General features: G+C 46.3%; 1 protein-coding gene across 8 annotated transcripts in view; it reads right to left on the bottom strand.

Annotated features, from left to right (window-relative positions):
- Window positions 1–17,869, bottom strand: part of PDZD2 (PDZ domain containing 2) — a gene marked incomplete at its 5' end in the record, with an annotated part of 198,081 nt that extends 180,212 nt beyond the window's left edge. For 5 of the 8 annotated variants that reach the window (XM_083818832.1, XM_083818843.1, XM_083818842.1 and 2 more), the window contains one exon: window positions 17,515–17,669. Of the gene's footprint in view, window positions 1–17,514; window positions 17,670–17,850 lie in introns of those variants that run through there. The other 3 variants (XM_083818839.1, XM_083818840.1, XM_083818841.1) reach the window with 2 other exon arrangements.
- Window positions 17,870–18,164: the final 295 nt, after the last annotated feature.

The raw sequence follows: 18,164 nt of genomic DNA, 5'->3' as shown, positions 1-18,164 counted from the left end.
TTAGTCTTGTTTTACAGATGGCAGCAAATTTGTTAAATCACTTGGATGCTTCCGAAAACTTTAGGCACTGTTGGAATAATCCCAAAAGAAAAAAGAAGAAGAAAAAAAAGCCACTGCCACTCACTCAAAGGACTACAACGCAAATTGCAAATCTCTGAAATCTATTTTAAAAAGCCACTGCCATAGCAGGACTGCCACAGCTGGCTGGTGTGGGGGGTCTTGAGCCCAAGACCTCACTTTACATAAGCCTGTCCCTGCCCAGATCTTTAGCTATATCATGAAAACTAGAAGGGGGAAAAAATATTTCCCTGACACACAGCATGAACATAAACACGTTATTATTTGAAAGGCTGTACAAAGGTTAAGCCTTTAATCCTTTTAATCCAGACAACAAACAAACAAAACCCCATGCACGGCTCCCAGAGCACTGCTGAGTGCTACCAGGTCTCTGGTGGGGACTCTCACCATTCACCACTGCAGCAATTGAAGAGCCTCCAGCTACAAAGTTGCTGCAGAAGAAATAGATGCATGCACGTTTTTATTCCCAGCTCTTCATAGTTTATTATGGGCAATCTGGTAGGCTGGCCTCACGTTTCAGTGAGAAGGGTTTAATTCTCGGGTCTGTAACAGCAAGGTTACCAGATTTCCAGGTCTGCCTGCTGAGCCAGCAGCAGCTGCCCTCTTACCAGCAGCACAGCTCTTGAACACAGCGATTCCTCTTACCTGTCATTTGCGTGTCCAGCACGAAGCTGAAGTCCCCCAGTCCAAGGTTCACCACAGGTGACCTGCAGGCCTGGAACTAATCAACTCCCCACACACAAGCACTTGTTAAGCGTCGCTGTCACTTCCAGAAGATGCTCTGCCATGCACAGAGAAAATGCAGTTTTTCCTCAATAAAAATCAAGAGAGTTTCAGGCAGGGAAGTAATCATGCAGTAACAGCAAGCAGAATATCAACTGCAGGGCATCTCGGGCCCGAGAGAGCTCCTCGTTCGGTACACCCTACGGAAGGCACTTTGCCTGGTGCAGTGCGTGCCCGTATTTGTACCACTCCCTCAATGCAGTATCACGATAAGCAGACATCAGAGCAGTAGTCCGAAGGGTTAAACGGATTTAGGACCTGATCTGGGTTTATCAGAACAACGGGAAATTCTTCCACCTATTTCAGTGGGAATTGGGTCATGCTGCAACCACGCATCTTAAATGAGCTGCAGCAAGAGTGCCACTAATTTCAGCAGTACTATTCGTGTGATTCAAACGAGAAGTGTGGTTAAGTATATTTATCAACCAAGTTGAAATGAAAAGTCTAAGCCTTCCACATAAGTGACATTTAAAATGCCATTCTCCTTTCTGCCACGTACCCGACCACAAATTGGTGAGCCACCACTTTATTTGCGTTTACTTCCATCAAAGAGAGCTACCACAGATGAGGTGCAGTAATTAAAATCCACATTTCCTCTCAAACCGTTTCTCACTTTTTCTGTATCTGCCTTATCAAGTATAAGCCACTTAGTGCAAATTCTGTCAATTTTGGGAAGAGTTGCTGGGCACAATGTCAACTACTTCAGCAGTACATAGACAAGTCAACAGAAGAGTTAACAGCCATGATGCAGCCCAACCCTCAGCAAGAATTTTTGACAGTCTTTTTGGAACCGAGCAGTCCCCTCTCTCCTCATTTCAGATGCTGTCCAGGATGCTGCAACAGCTCCCTAACCCTCACCCTGCTCTGCTACAAGATAGATTGGACCTCATCTCTCACTCCGAGCACAGGTCAGGCCGGAGCCGCGCTGGCAGAGCAGTGAAGCGTGTGAAAGCTGTAGGGCTGCTAGATGTCCTCTGGTTATTAGTGTAGTCGCTCTGGTGTATATCGCACACACCAGATCCACGTAAATAATTTTCACAGTGGTGCAGGGCATCACTACCATCCTGCTCGCTGCATCCCTGCAGCAGCCAGAGCTGCAGATCATGCACAGGGAGGGAAACGCAAAAAGCAGTGGAAAGATGCGGACGCAAATTACGTGACCCAGCCTACACACCTCAGTGCACAAGGGCAGAAAAAGAACACAAAGGCTCCCACCCTAGCCGGTGGGACTAATGCTGAGCAAATTCGAAGAGATGTGAGGTGGCACAGGGAGCTACTGCTCTGAACGAGCCTCAGTCTGTCTCTGGTCTCAGCAAATTCTGCTAAAGCACGTTATCAGTTTGAGATGATGTGGACAGCAAAGGGAAAAAAAAAGGAGAAAGGAAAAAAAAAAAAGCACCATGCAACACACATCCCCATTTACAACGTGGCCCTGAGTTACTGTTAGCACAATGCTTCTGCTGCCACGAGAACAGCAGGTGTCCGATCTCATTCTGTAAAACAGCAAAGGTCATTGCAAAATTACAGCTTGGTCCTAAGTCTGTTAAAATTTAAAAAAAAAATAAAAAATTCATGGCCAACTTAGATCATTTTGGAAGCAGTCACCCCTCTCCCAACCCCCAGCACAGAAGTGCCATCTCCCCAGGTTTTCCTCCCATCTCACAGCACTGAACAGTTGAATTTACATGCATTAGAATAAGATCTGTTGTAAAATCAAAAGACAAGGGGGAACGACTCTAGCAGCCGGGAAAGGGTGCAAAGAACTCTAAAGGCCAAAAAAAACCCTTATTTAGACATCCTACACGAAGACTGCCAGTGCCACGTGCTATCGGGCTGCCAAGCTCCCTGCTTGCCAGAGTGCTGACAGCATTTCCATCCCTGTCAGCTCGCGAGGTCACAGTCCCCGGGGACACTTCATTCTGCTTCCCACCCTGCTTTCCTTTAGCCCCATAAATTTCAGCTCCGTTCTCGCAGCCAGTAGCTCAAGAATACGACAATTAAAGATTAATGTTATAAATGCATGGAAAGTTGAAAAATCCAGATTTCTGAATGTCATGCCAGACGTATTCATTTTTAAACCTTACCCTTGTGGTTTAAGACACCAGGCCAGGAGTGTCACTTTTCCCCAGCAGACTGCAAATGCTTTCTCCTTTTCAGCTGCCAGCTAGTTCTGTGGGCTTATATATTTTTTCTTTATTTAATTATTCACTGTAATACATGAAACATTAAGCAGCTTCTTTCCACGAAGAAATGAGCGTTGCTTCCCAAGGACAACATGCTAAGCAGCCTTAATAGTGGGAATAAGGAAATGAGCTTCCTAGAACAAAGGGGAAAAGGGCAGGGAGAATGAGAGAGAAGCTACGAGCAGCTAGGATTTAATAACGCAAAAAGACAAGATTCCATTTCAAATAAAATTGTCACAATCAGCTGACCTGGGAAATAAAGGCAAAAAAAAAAAAAAAAAAAGGAGACTTTTAAAGCATAAAAAACCCATGTTTTCTGATATGACTCTTGGGCTAGAATTTTCTTCTTTCTTGATGTTTACAGAGATCAGTCAGCACAGAAGAAGCATGGATGCAATGCTGAGATATGTGACACCAAGTTGTGTTTTCTCAGTGGTACTAAACCCTGCTAGCTGCAAGAAACGCCTGTTCTCCAGGAGAACGGGAGTTAAAGACTGAAGTCATTAACGAAAGAGAGTCCAAGCCACAATTTTTCCTGTGAAAACAGGACTGCACACACAACTTCCAGCTTACGCTACTCTCATTTAATGTCTTCTGCAGCAGCAAAGAGACGGTCTCATCAGGTTACAGCACAGCCTCATCTCCTGACTGCATCTCATGACCATATCTCACCATCAACCCAGACAGGACAACCCTGGCGACCTTGCCACTGCTGTTGGTTTTGATGAAACTCCTTACCCTGCCCTTGAAAACCTAGGTAGGATTGTGGGGGCGAGAGGATTTTCCTGATTCTGCTTTTTATTTGTTGGGTCACAGAGGTAAAATTATCTCAGTTTGATTATTTAAAGCTGTTGGCTGTGGGGATAATCTGTGCATTAGCAGCTGTCCGGTGGGTGGTTAGCAGCTTTGAATCCATAGTTGGAAGAAAAGAAGTTATTTTGCACAGCGCTTAAAAACAGAAAACCAAGTGAACAGGACAAAAATCCCACCACAGCCTGACGATGAAATCGCTTTCTGCAGTAAGAAATCCTTTCATCTGCTGGCACAGTGGAGAGTAAGTCCCAGCCGTGCCCTCCTCCTGCTCTCCAGACCTCGCTGCACCTAGGGAGATGACCCTGAGCAGAGGCCAGCAAAGCACTAACTCCTGCAATTGCAATTCACCTCCTTCTGCCTTCCCAAAAGGAGACCACCAGAAGCACAGCTCGAACCAGTAGGTTCCAGAAACCCAGCTCAGGAGCTGCAAGCTTGCTATCATCAAGCTGAGTCCCATTAGCCTTGAGGTAAGGAGGGTTACAAGCCCCTACCTGGGCAGCAATTCCCCTGGGAAAGCTTAACAATGGACCTCCTCACCATGGACAAACAGAGTACAAATACCACTGGAGACAACTCTATCTAAGCTCTTCATCTGGTAATTCACTAAACAAACTCTTTGCCCAGTTGCATCCCTACCTGAGCCATAGCAAGCTGCTCCTTCCTGAGCCAGGACAGTTTAAGTCTGCTGATTTTGCTCTTGGGATTGGTGCTTTTTCTCCTCCTACCTTCCTCTTTTTTTTTTTTACTTTTTTTTTTCCTCCTCCTACCTTCCTGTAGTCTGCAGCTGCTGAGCTCCGGTCCTGTCCCAAAGGGCTGGGAGCCAGGGTGGGGTCAGCATAGTGCTGGGCAGATTTCAGGCTGCAAGGTTTAAAAAGAACAGACACCAACACCAAAGAGCAGGAAATCAAGAGAGGATAGCAAGGGATGCAAAACATCCCAGGGATAGGAGTGATGAGAAGCAGAGATGCATACTTTTCTTATTAAAAATCTGTATCTGAAAGAGAAGGGAGCATCCTTACACACAACAGACCTGCACCGTGCTATCTCTTCTCTTCTGCGTGGCCTAAGAAGGATGACAGGCACACAACTTTCATGTTACAGTTTACAATATAATCTTATAAATGTTTTATCTAACAGTTTTGCCACCACCATACGTGCAAGTGCTTTACGTGCTACGTGACTGTGCCCACACAGGCAATATCCACATGACTGTAACTGCATGAAGGATCTTTAGGCACAGTTGATAATATCTGGAGCATGTTAAAAAAAATGGAATATATAGTTCCCTCAGCAGCTGTACTACTTTTCTCAAAGTCTTTACTAATTAACATACATTAAGGAGGCACCAACAATCACAGACCCAAGGTCACGTTTATCTTCCCTTTAAACCAAGGCACAGAACACTATCTTCAGCATCGACAACACTGCAGTCTCAAGCGTCACATAAGTGAAACTTCAAAGAGTTTCTTTGCCATAAGCCTCTTTTTTTTTTTTTTTTTTTTTGAATTATAGAGTTAATGAATATGGCACCTATGTGGAGTGGTCTTCTAATTTGCTCTGCTACCTCTCTAGATCCCCAGCCCTTCCTGGTTCTGGGAGCTGCCAGCTCGAGCTGTTCCTCACCCCAGTGCTTCCCTGCCCTCCGCTTCGACCCCTCTCACAAAAACAAGCCAGTTGTTGGCTGTCTTCCTTCACGTGCATTGCCCAGAGTGATAACTCGTATTACAAAATACACAGAGATTAATTTACTGAAGTTTTGCTCCCAAAGACAAGCATGAAAACCATTCTGATGCACACCCAACATCCCTGCTGCCATCCTTCCTCCTCTTTAAAAGCCATCTCTGCCGTGCAACCAAATTTTATATCTTCTAGTAAATCATTTAAGAAAGCTTTCTCTGCTTATTACTTTAAAGAGTTAAAAATAGCATGGTCTATATTGTCTCTTGATGAGAAAAGAGACAGACAAGGCAAATGTTTTATTTATGTTTTTTATAATGCTTTAAAATTGGATGCAGAAAGATTTATAAATAGATTAATTTTAATTAGTGTCCTCATTTCATTTAAAAAAAAAAAAAAAGAAAACTAAAAAGCGTTCCTTAAAATTAATGCACTGCTGCCATGCATATTAACAAATATGCCAAGTCTCTGCTTGTTTTAAAGCCCCTTTGTTGGTTAGAGGGTTCTTTATTACATATCAAAAGCAACCCCTGAACAGTTACTTTCAGAAACCATGCTGGAATAAAGCATGGGACAAACACTTTTTCTTGCTTTTTAACAAGGCTGTCCCCGTAAGCATTATCCTACAGGGTAAATGTTAGCGCCACAGCCTTTGTGCCCTATCTTGCGGCATCATGAGGCCAGCTTCTCCCTCCAAATTCAGCCCAAGGAAACTCTTTGCTTTTTGTTAAGTCAAAGCTAGTCATTGGCCCCAAACCAGAAGCATTTGAATAATGGTTTAACATTTATCTCTCACTGAACTGTTTCTCCAGCGGCTGCAGAAATTAGATTCCTTGCAGATAAAGAGCAGGTGCAGTACCCAAGAAGATTTTTAAAAGACCACATTTGATGTCTTGACATTTGCGTTATATTTCATTACAGCATGAAGCAGAAGTGGAATCACTAAAACCCAGCAAGTCCAAGAAATACTGATATTGTGTTTCTGGAGCTCAGTAATCCACACACTGGATGCCTGAGTTGCAGATGCCAGCACTCCAGTCAGGAGAGTTACCAAATATCCTCCTTCGTCCCCATTTCTCCGGGCTGACCTGTGGTAAACATGCAGAGGTGTCAGAGGCTTTACCTATAGCACAAACCATGCAAGAGAATCTCACATTGTCTGCTGTCTCCAGGGTGCCAAGACTCAGCCTTACCCCTTATACACAAGTTTGCTTCCTGCCTCTAAATATTGTTGACATTTTAGGGCCATCTCTGAAGACATCCTCTCTCCCAAACACAGGCTCCCATGAATAAAATCTCTCACCTGAGCTGTTTCTTCCTGCCTAACCTCACTAAGATTTGACCTTCCTCCACCAACCACACCACCAGCACAGTTTTTCTCATTTCACACCTCAATTACTGCAACCTCTTCTTTCCTCATAACCAAAGTCTGACTTGCTTTCTCTCTAGCCAGCGCCACAACTGAAACGGTAAATAAAAAAATTAGCATTGCCCTACTCCTGGTTTTCTGTTCTTCAACACATCAGTGCAAAAGTCTTCTAGTGTTGACTTTGAGATGTATTTCTATCCACTTTGATTATATGCACTTTTACGGTGCATATTAGCAGGGTTCAGCCCCTCAACCAGAGCAGCCTACATGTTCCATTTCCTAATCAGGCATCTGTTCTTTGTTCCTGTGCCAGGAAAGCACTAGAGAAAAACTCCCTCCACACACTCCTGCAGCTCTGGTGCCAGTGGGCACTGTGGCCACCACTTGGTGCCTATGCACACACCATCTGGGGGACCAACAGGGGACTAACGTCCACACCTACACATTTTGGGGTCTGTGGCACTGGCAGAGGGAGGGCAGGATCTTCAGGCACTACCACAACGTCTAGAATCATTTTCTTTTCCACCTTTATCCTGTGAGCACCTTGCCCTCTCGGTGAAAGTTAAGTAAGTTAACATCACTACCTTTAGCTCCTCGCAAACTGATTTCCATCTTCTACCCCAGTAGGCAGGCACACAGTCCAGGCAGACACTACATGAAACCCATGGCTGTTCTGAGGGCATATGCTGCTGTGACACCCCCAACAAAACCCAAATGAACATTTTTGGATGTCACAGCTGTGAATAATGGACTTGCATAGGCTGAAGTCTGGCACCTTCCTGTGCTTCGGGCCAAAGAAAAGAGGGGAGGGAGAGAGAGAGAGGTGACACTTTCCCTCTCTGCTTAATGAAAGCAAATCTGATGGGGGTGGCAGGGGGAGAAACAAGCTGGGCACTAAACCCCTTATTAATTAATGCATGTTTTGAAAAAGAAATGCTACTGTGCACTAATTTCTGTTGGTTTCTAGGAGCTTTTGTGACCTTAATAATTCATGTTTATGCAAGCTGTTTATAATTTTAAGCAGTTGTTTCATGCAGATTTTGTCCATTGCATTTAACTGTGATGAATATATCTAACTGTGAAATGAGGTTGGTCATAATACTCAAAGGGAAGCTTTTTTAAAAAATAGTATTTTTGTAAGGACAAATAAAATTCACAGCTTTGTCTGAAATAATTTTCCATCCATTACTGACACACACAATGCAAGAAAAGGACAAATATTTTTTTTTCCCAGATTCATCTTTTCCCTTTCCTTTTCATGTTTTGGCAGCATTTCCTATACCATAAACTTTCATTGTTTCTCAAGCACGTAATCAGTGTGTGCTGTCTGTTTTGGTTTTCTTTATAGCAACAGGCGATTAAGAGGACTGAGGGGAGGGGATTACAAATAGCAAAGTGATTAGGAAAACTGAGACGCAGGTACAGCTCCTGAGGCTACCTTTACATTCACGTTTTGGATATCAATTTAGGCTCTTGCAATGCACAGTGCTAAATACCTAGAGGACTGCCTCCACACAGGGAGAGAGCTCCTTCTTCCAGGCTCATGCCCATCACCTACAGACGCACAAATTCTTCAGCACATCACTTCAGGTGGTGAACCAGACTCAGCAGCAGTTAGTCACCAGTTAGCCAGAATAAAGCCTGCCAGAGTCCAAAAAAAGCAGCTGCTTATGGGCCCAAACACTTTCCTAAGCCTTTCTTGATAAACCAGATCAGTCTATTCCTACCCATCCTTCATCAAAACATACAGGTCTCTGAAAATATACATTTACTTTGTGTCAACACAAGCTAGACCACGTTTCTCACTCTCGCTTCAGAATTTGGCCGCATTTAAGGGAACTGAGAACCTGCTTCTTCCTGGACAGTTTCGGAAAGAAGACAGGGATGTCGTTGTGAAAGGTCACCTTGCAAACGCTGGCAACTTGTACACATCCCCACCAGGCCAAGTATAGACTGGAAGCTCTTCTGTAAAGACTCTTTCTTGGTTTTTAGCCTGATTCCATTTAAACAAGTTCTTATTTAAGAAAAACAGCACCTCATTTCAATGGAATTGCAGTTTGCTCCTCAATATAAGCTGCCAAATACAGGTTGCAGCTATGCCTCCCAGCAAACAGAAAGTTTCCATCTGCAGCAGCAGAAGAGTGAACCATCCCTGCAGTGCCAGCAGCTTAATAAAATAAATAGAAGGGAGCTGAAACTGAAAAAAGGATGACTGTAGGAGCCACAGGCTCTTTGTTCCATGTTTGCTCTGGCTCTAGCAGAAATGGGCCCTAATAGATCATTTTTTCCACAAATAAGGGATGTGGACACTTAATACAACCTACACAAGTGTTCATGCTCACAATTTACACAATGGACTCCACAAATCGACCACTTCCCCTGGTCCATGCTGCCAGGCAAACTTCAGGCAACAGCAGCCTCAAATGAGACCAGGTATTTTTAAGGCCAGTCCTAGGTCTTCCATAGAACAGCTTGAGTTCAGTTATGACAAACAGTCACTTCTGTTGTCCTTCCAGCCTTTATCAAGTTAACGTTTCAGCTAACGACTAAAAGCATGCAACTGTAATTGGTCTTAGCATCTTAGAGTAGTTCTTAGAACAAGTTGCAGCCCTCTCCCTCCCTCACACCCACAATGGAAGTCAATAAATCCAGGCACAGTCCTATGAGTGCGAGCTCACTGTGGTATAATTGCCAGGAGCTAAAATAAAAGTGTCTTGATAATCGAATAATACATAAAGTTCAAACGTCTCCTAACTTTTTTATATATTTGTGTGCTTACAAGATCCAAACAAATAGTTTTAATCACTACAGATTTGGTACCTAAATCAATCAGCATCTACTCTGAGCTCCATCAGATTTAAAGGCATCCCCTACCCTGAGTAGGATTATCCCCACTGAACGCCGAGGACAGGCATTAACAGATGCCGTATCCTATCTTCCAACCCATAATGCTTCCTGCGTGCCATCAGAGCAATTATCTCTGAGCTATCGTCCCATCTACAGGAGGTATTAAAAGGCTGCAGATAAAAATGTTATTCACAAAGCAGGCTATTTCAAAGCAGGACTTCCTACGCACAGACTCCATTTTTCCGAACTCTCGGTACAGAGAAAAGCCACCATTGTACCAGATGAGCAGCCCAAAGATGAAATATCAACTCTAGAGGGTTTCCACGTTTCTCAAGCTGAACCACCATTTTTTATGCTTGCCCACATCCACAGCGGAAGCACACAGGAGATACAGAGCTTAGGACGAACGAACAAACTCCGAGAAATAGTTCATTGGGCAAAAGTGCAGCTGTGATATCCAAACCTTTCCCTACCTTATGCTCCAGGACATGCATTATAAGAGGGCAGCTGCAGGCTTTCTGGCAGCGTATGAGCCTCTCACAACACGACTGGTGATTTCACATCACATCCATCAGGCTGAAGCACTCAAGCTGCATCCACACCAGGAGCACCACGGTCCTTCCGATGAATGCTCCTTACTACTGTCATAACAAGCCATTACCTTTCATTTAGAATACGTTTAAACAGTAAATACATGAATGAAGTACCGAATGATTGAAGAGAGTGTTCTCCAGACAGATAGGAATAACTCATCCCTACGACTCAGAATTAATTGGAGGAGGGAGAATATTTTCATTGATATATTTCTAGGCTGTAAAGTGGCACTTGAGTGACAGGCAATTACACATCAAGCAGTTTCTGTTGCACAATGTACAGTGGAACAGATACAGCAGGAAGGAGGAAAAAATACGCCTAAATACACCACAAATAAAATTTTTTGTGTGCTGCCTGTATGATCAATGCAAACAACCACAAACATTTGCATTAAAATAGTGCAGTAAATAACCACCCCACAGCTTAGACATTTACAGCCACATTAGTAAATACACTTTCTCTTTCGCAGGGAGGGTGGTAATTTATTAAACCACCCAAACCAGACATCTTGCAATCTCCAGTCGTGCTTTAATTAGGAAGGATCCTTTTGAAAGCAGAGCAAAGGGCTAGATGACCCAGCAGGCCCTTTCCATCCAAGTTACCAAGGAGCTGTCATCCACCACACTTACAGCTAGGCATTGCGTGGAGGTTTACCTCCTTTGATGAACACATTGGCATGGGCTGAAAGGAAAAGCTGTGGGCCAAGGCAAGCCCATCACGCCCAGCTCCCCGCAGGCCCACACCTGTCAGGAGCAACAGCACACCAGCCGGGATAACCGTGCGTTTTGGAGCAGTGCCACCCATTTGTTTACTGCATTTATTTACTTCCAGATGAGCTACGGGACAGAAATCCCATTTGGCAATGATTGTGGCTTTATTCAGAGAAGAAAGGCGAGGAGGTGTGTTACTCCATGCAAAAGGGGAGGTGGATTTCTGCTGGAATAGGATGTGCCACATCTCATCCCACAGCCCAGGCCCCATCGTACCTACAAAGACATGTCCCTGCTCAACTCCTCATCCCGAGCAGCGGAGGATCCAATGCATATGGAGGAAGGCTGCTCAGTGGTATGGATGAGATGCTTTGTTTTTCTGCTGCAAAGACTAGAAGAGCAAAGGGTGGGGAAGATGATTAAAGGAAGGGTAATATAGTCTATGCTGCTGGGAGCCTGGAAGGAAAACTGGAAGTTGGCCTGAAGTCAGCTCACCCGCAAGGTTGTATTCCTGCATAAACATGGTGAGCACGTTCCCAGCAGAAATACCTGTGAATGCTCAAGAGCTGGAAGCTGGCACTGCAGATTTGGGCTATGGATGACCATGAGATAGGTAATCAGTCATGAAAGCCTCCAGTCCTTCAAACCTGGACATGCTGGGAAAACAGGTAAGAAAGAGCATAAGAGCAGGATTAATATTTTAAAGTCAAACAGCTGGTTAATGTCTAATACCTGTCCCACTTGTCATCTAACATCCTTCATGCTGGCAGTTGAGCATGGACCAGACAGGGGCTTTAGTCTTCAAAGCGAGGTCAGCTGCAATCAGAGCTCCTGCCAGACCCAGTTAAAGCTGAAGGGCCAACAGTCTGGCACTACAACGAGCAAGGTGCTGCCACGGGTCCCGTGCTGCCACAGGGGACGCCGAGGAGATGCTGGGGCTATACTATTTGCACCAGAGCGTTTGGCTTGCAATAAGTAAGGAAAGACTTTGAGCTCTCTGTTTTGGTGCAGACTTTGGACAGAAACTCTCACAAAACCCACACCATTTTGAAGTCTCTCCTTGATCTTCCATTGCACTAAAAAAGACACAAATACCCCAAAAGATCACACACCTTGGTTAACCCAAGACCACCACAGCCACTAAAATATATAACTCGATATCACAGCCAAACCTAACCCCACTCGACTAGGCAATCACTTTTGCTCCAGGAGCAGAGAGAAGCAGCAGTGTGCTAACCCCTTAGCTGCGGTCAGATGGCGATGGATGATTTATACAGCTGCTACACCTGCACACAGCTGGAGGCCAGGAGAACCCTGCTCCCAAATGGGCTGCATTTTGCCCATCTACCCTGGAGGGTGAGAAGATGGGAACATTGCTGAACCTGCAGACATCTTGCAATGGGATGGTGGTACTGGTAAGCCAGTATCCAGTGCACGCCGAAGCATTTACACCAGACCACGCAGCTGGACAGATGCTCTTGAGCAGATGTCTAACACCGGGAGGCAGCAGCAGGATGTTTTCCCTGGAACACAACAGCAACCAAAGAGGGTTCAGCATCTGTTTTAATAGGGCCTGACTCCGTCAATCTTCTGGGCAAAGCCCGCTCGTCTGAGACTTTGCGGAGAGTGAAGTGAGCATCAAAGCTCTCCTTCGTTTTGTAGGTCAGGAAGGCTTTGGGGCTGGCGCAGTGTCAGCTCACATTTATTCTGCAAAGTGCGCTTCAATTTTTCATTATAACAGCACCTACAGACTTTGATTGAAATAAATAATGAACCGATTTGTATCATGAATCTAAGAATCACTCTCTTCTGGTCCCCATCACGGATGGGATTTTCTTCCCAGTGACAAGCGTTAATGCATTTATGCCCTAGTTTCACACAGTGGATGGCACGATTGAAGTGTCAGGAAGGAAGGTTAGCACTGTTTTTTCAGACTGCTTCAGTCAGCCGCAGCAGTCCATTTCAGATGAAAACATCCCGACAGAGCACAGGCTGAAAGGAGGCTGGGTTTTAAACAGCACAGCAAAAGTCTTTTGTGTGGAATATGATTAAAATGTAATACTGAATAGATTTTTGTGCTGGTCTGAGACAGGGAGGATGGCTCTGCTCTGTCAAATTGTGGGCTTTTTTTTGCAGAGTGGCGGAAGTTTCACAAGTCTTTAATCCAGTTGAGACTCTGTTTTCTACACTTTCTCCATTTTTCTTTCTGGAAACCTCCCCCGCACGAATCCTGACAGGCACTTCTCCATTTCTGAGAGCTGACAGAGGACACCTGGCCACTCCCCATGGTGGGACCCAAGTCCTGCCTACCTGCTCTTCCAACCAGGCAAAAATGGCCACAGCCAAAACCCAGGGTGATCCTGACACGGCCTGATCTGAACCGCTCTGTGTGAATCACCGTCATTTTAATAATGCACAGTTATTCAATTGGGAAAAAAAATCAATTACCAAGAGTAGCCTTGCTGTCATTTCAAAGTTTTTGCCAAATTAGTTTAATACAATTCCATTTCAAGAGGAATTTAGATTAAGCACACACAATAAATGCTGTAACCCACCCAGGTACTAATCCCCTTTGCTAACGGTCTAACACGGCAGGGAAAGTTAATCAAGTGGTGGCCACAGCAAACAGTAATGAAATTTAAGCACAGCTGGCATACCTTACCACAGCAGCCTATTTGGAAGGCTGCACCAAAGAGGAGCCGTGGCAATTAGGCAGGTATGACAGCAGAGGCATTAGCTTGTGGAATTACAGGCCTGCTCCTGCCTCCTTTGCAAAGCCAGTCAGCAATATCAGCGTATCAGCAATAGATGAGGAACCCTTTTTAAAGAGAAAAATTATAATTATTTTATTCCGGGTAGTAACCACAAATTAATTTTATTCACCCGAACCACCTCTGTCGCTTCTGGGAGCTGTTGCTGAACCACCACAGGCTGCCCTAGCTGGCTCCACATCGCATGCAAACTTCAGGCTCCGTGCAGCGGGAGCTGCATGAGATACGATGTCTTGTGACATGGCGAAGGTCAGATTAGACTCCCTGACCTTCAGGCTAAATGCATCAGCTTCATGCAATGTATTCATATGGCAATTTTTTAATGAAGACAACACAACATTCAGAGCAATAATGCTTGGTCCGTGCGGATCTGCATTAAAGTACAATATTCACGTAATCACTTTTGTACATGATCCAGTCAAAATTAGCCAGAAGAGCTGTTACTGCAGCACACGGGTGCAAGACCAGCAGGTTGGACACACCAGCTGGGAATAACAAAACTGGCAACACGTTAAAGATCATACACCATACAACCAGCAGACCACAGGGAACAAAAAGCAGTTCATTAAAATGATATAGTTTCTAGAGAAACAAACCTCAATTTACTCATTCACTGCTGTCATTTTCACTCCATCAGCAAGCAGGTACATCCGAGTCAGGGCCCAGAATGGTGTAAGGCAGTGCCAGGCTCTCCCAGGCTCTACGCAGCAGCCAGCTCTCACATGGACAAGGGGGTCAATTTCAGAAAAATGCTCTTTTCTGCTCTCTCTTGCATATATTAATCTACGTGCTTATTCCTGTTTACATTATGAAACGTATGCCATTAAAGAGCTCACAGGATGTGCACTGCAGCCAAGTTAATATTGCTGTTGGAGTCTCAGCCTCCGTATTTCCTGACTTTTAATGCTGACCGGTTCTATTTTTTATATATATATATTGTTTTAATTCTGCATTTATCTACTGGAGTTTGTAAGTGGTGTGGACCCATTTGGGATAAGAATGCAATGTTGAGCACCAATTAGCACCTGCAGGAAACCTGGAGAAAGAACAAGCCCTATACTGAAGGCATTTAGAAATATTAGTATAGAAACGTGTACAAATATAGCACAGAAACATACGTTTAGCAATGGCATAAAGAAACAATTTGCAAATGTGCCTGAATTATAAGACCTTTTTGTATATTTCCATGGATAAAATCCACAGCTTTTGACTTAGGGCAACTTGACTGACCTTTCAAGAGCCAAAGCATGTGGTTTATACAAGATTTATGGCCAAAAGAGTAACAAAAATAAAAGCAAGACATTTTTTTCACAGATGTCACAACTTGTATTTTAAAGGCAGAAAGTAGAGCCAATTTTACTTAAAATAAGTTGAGCAAAGTGTTTCACAAACCTTGTGCAGATGAGCTAAGGCGGATGGACCTTACTTTAAAGCCTCCCATCACTGTGCACTCTTGCACCCAGCCAGACTCCTGCCTGGAGCCATTTCTTTATTCTATGAAGCTACTGAAAATCTAGCAAGACAGCGACTGCAATACCATGAAGATGTGTAACTCTAAAGGCCTTTTAAATTTGGCCCTTACAACACAGACGCTTGACTTCACCAGCATTGCCAAACAATCCTGCAGGAGATACCTGCTCGGTGAGATTGCTGCCACTGCTCTCCTCATTTCTAGGAAAGCCTTTCCAGAGTGAATGTCTGCTGGTGGTTTTTAGAGTAGCAGTCCCCCACCAATATTGTAAAGGTAATGTAAAAATGCCTCATGTCACAAAAATCAAAAGACTTTTAGCTCTTCTTCTAAATTAAAAAAAAAAAAAATCACATCCTACTTCTGTAAAACGTTGATGAGTTTTATAAAAGTGAAAAAAATAGGTTTCCTCCAGGCTAAGCATTGAATAATTTTAGAGAAAAAAGACTTCAAAGACACGTTTTACATCCTATTTGCATTTAGGCATTTTGTTTTTCAGAAAATTAACTCAGTAATATTGCAGGCTATTCTTCCACACACTGTGAGCTTCGGCCACCCAACAGACAACATGCCCAGTGCAAGAACCACATGAGAGAGGGAGAAGCCACTCTACGAACAAACAGTAAAGCTGGTGAGTGCTCCAGAGGGATTAGCACAATCTTTGCAATTTAGCGCATCCTGGGCATGAAAGGGAGGGTTGCAGGGGGCACACAGGTGTTGCCATTTGCCTTTAAATGAAGGTAAAGGAACTTTGACCAAAGCGGGCGAGTTTAACGAGATCTTCTTGCACCTGCTCCTTTGCCAGGGGCAGATGAATCCCAAGCCCTTGCCCAAGCCCTGACGGCTCTGCTGAAGCCCAGAGGCTGATGCAGGGACCTCGGGGACAGCACCTGAGCCTGCTGCACCCACCTCAGCCTGTAGACCCCTCGTACCAACACCCAAGCAGTGCAGAGGGGACAGGGAGCAAGGGTGTCCCAGGGATGTCCCCTTCCCGCCCTCCCCCGCTCTCCCAGCCAGCAGCAGGGACCTGACAGCACGCTGGGGGAAATTTGGGGGGCGGGCTGCAGTTCATTAAAAGGCTACCGAGGGGAAGCACTGAGGTTAACAGCATGGGCTACATTAAGCTCATTTATAGCTTTATGGCACCTTCAAAGGGGCACCAGAGCTTTCAGCAGCCAAGCAGAATGATCCCAGAGTTACAGGCTGAGGTAGGCTGTACAGAGGACCCCGGTCACCCAAAGGAGAGGCAGCACAGCTAACTTTGGAGTTTGAGGTCGGCTCTCGATGTTTGCCTCTCCCTCACCTCATCCACTGCCGCTCCCAGGCTCGCAACACCGCGCACACCACAGCCTGCTTTGTGCGGACAGGAGTATTTAATGACACAGAGAACTACTTTCTGATGATTATGGAGGGGAAAAAAAGAAAAAAAAAAAAACAGTCAGCCAGATGTTTCATGCTGTCTGATTTTATCAGTCTGCTGCATGCAGGCAGGTGAAGGGGGGGGGGGAGGGGAGGATGAGGAGGGGGGGTTTATGAGACTGCCACCCCTCTTGCCCATAGCCCAGAGCCAGGCTGCACTGCGAGACAGTCACACACACAGGACCTAATCCACAGCACATCACGGCAGGCGACGGAGATCCTCACCCTCCACGTGGGTGCATGGGGGTCAGCAAAGCAAAGGCAGGGCAAGGGGGTCCCCACAAGCACCCCCAGCCCAGGTGATGCACCCCACCGAGCCCTGCAGGGGTGAAACCACCCCAACCCTGGGGGGATGGACCCTAACAGCACCTGTGGGGCTGTGCCCATTGACCTACACGAGGATACACCCCACTGGCCCCAGGGCACGGGGTCCTCGTGGTCCATGGGGAATGCACCCCCCCGGGCGTGGGTCACGGGGGAAGCACCCCCCCGACCTCCCCAGTCCCAAAGTTGTGGGATGCACCCTCCAGACCCCAGGAGATGGAGCCCGCGGGGCAATGGGGGAGGCACCCACCGACCCCCAGAGACGGAGCCCCCCTTGGCACCGTGCCGGGGGGGGGGGGATGGAGCAGGTCGGTACCGGCGGGGGGGAGCCCCCAGCCGGAGCAGGGGGGAGCAGCAAGCCCCGCGCAGCCCCGCTAAGCCCCCTCCCCGCAGGACCGAAGCCGACACCGGGATGGGGGGGGGGGGGGGGGGGGCAACCATCGACCCCCCTTCGTCCCCCTCCGCGCCCCCAACTCACCTCGGAGGGGCCGTGGAGGGAGAGGGGGGGGCCGACACCCGCCCGCCCCCGGGGGCAGCCGCTCCCTCGCCGCCTTTTCTCGCCGCTCCGCACCGCTCCGCACCCGGCCCGGGGAGCGGCGGGGGCGGCCCCGACGGGCGGCGCGGGGCTCCCGAGAGGGGCGGCCCGACGGGGCGGGCAGCGACCGAGCCCTGGACGGGGCGGTGCCGCCAAACCACCCCCCCGGGGGGATCCCCCAGACCGCCCCGGTGGATTCCCCCCTTCACCAAGCGGGAGGCAGGGGTCGGCCGGACCCCCCCTCGCCCCCCCGAGCCTCCCACCGTGCGGTGCGGTCACCTCTGGGGGCGCGCCGGGCTGGTGACAAGTCCCTAAAATGTTTTTTCCCGGTATCGCTTTTATCTCTCGGTGTCGCTCAGCAGGAAGCGCTGTTTCCAAAAAGAGGGTTGAAGAGAGCACTGAATTACTCACCGAAAAAAAAAAAAAAAAAAAAAAAGAATCCTTTTTTTAATTAAAAAAAAAAAAAAAGTTCCTTCTTTACTCGAAACTTCAGATTGTTAAAGTGGAAACACGTTTTTAAATGTTCAGTTGCTTTTTAGGTCCACTTTTCCCAGCAGTGCGAAAGGAAGCGGTCAGCAGCTCTGGTTTCTCTC

Source organism: Anser anser, assembly GCF_964211835.1.
Source record: "Anser anser genome assembly, chromosome: Z".
In the NCBI taxonomy this organism is placed as follows: domain Eukaryota; kingdom Metazoa; phylum Chordata; class Aves; order Anseriformes; family Anatidae; genus Anser; species Anser anser.
This window is presented reverse-complemented; position numbering and strand designations above follow the sequence as displayed.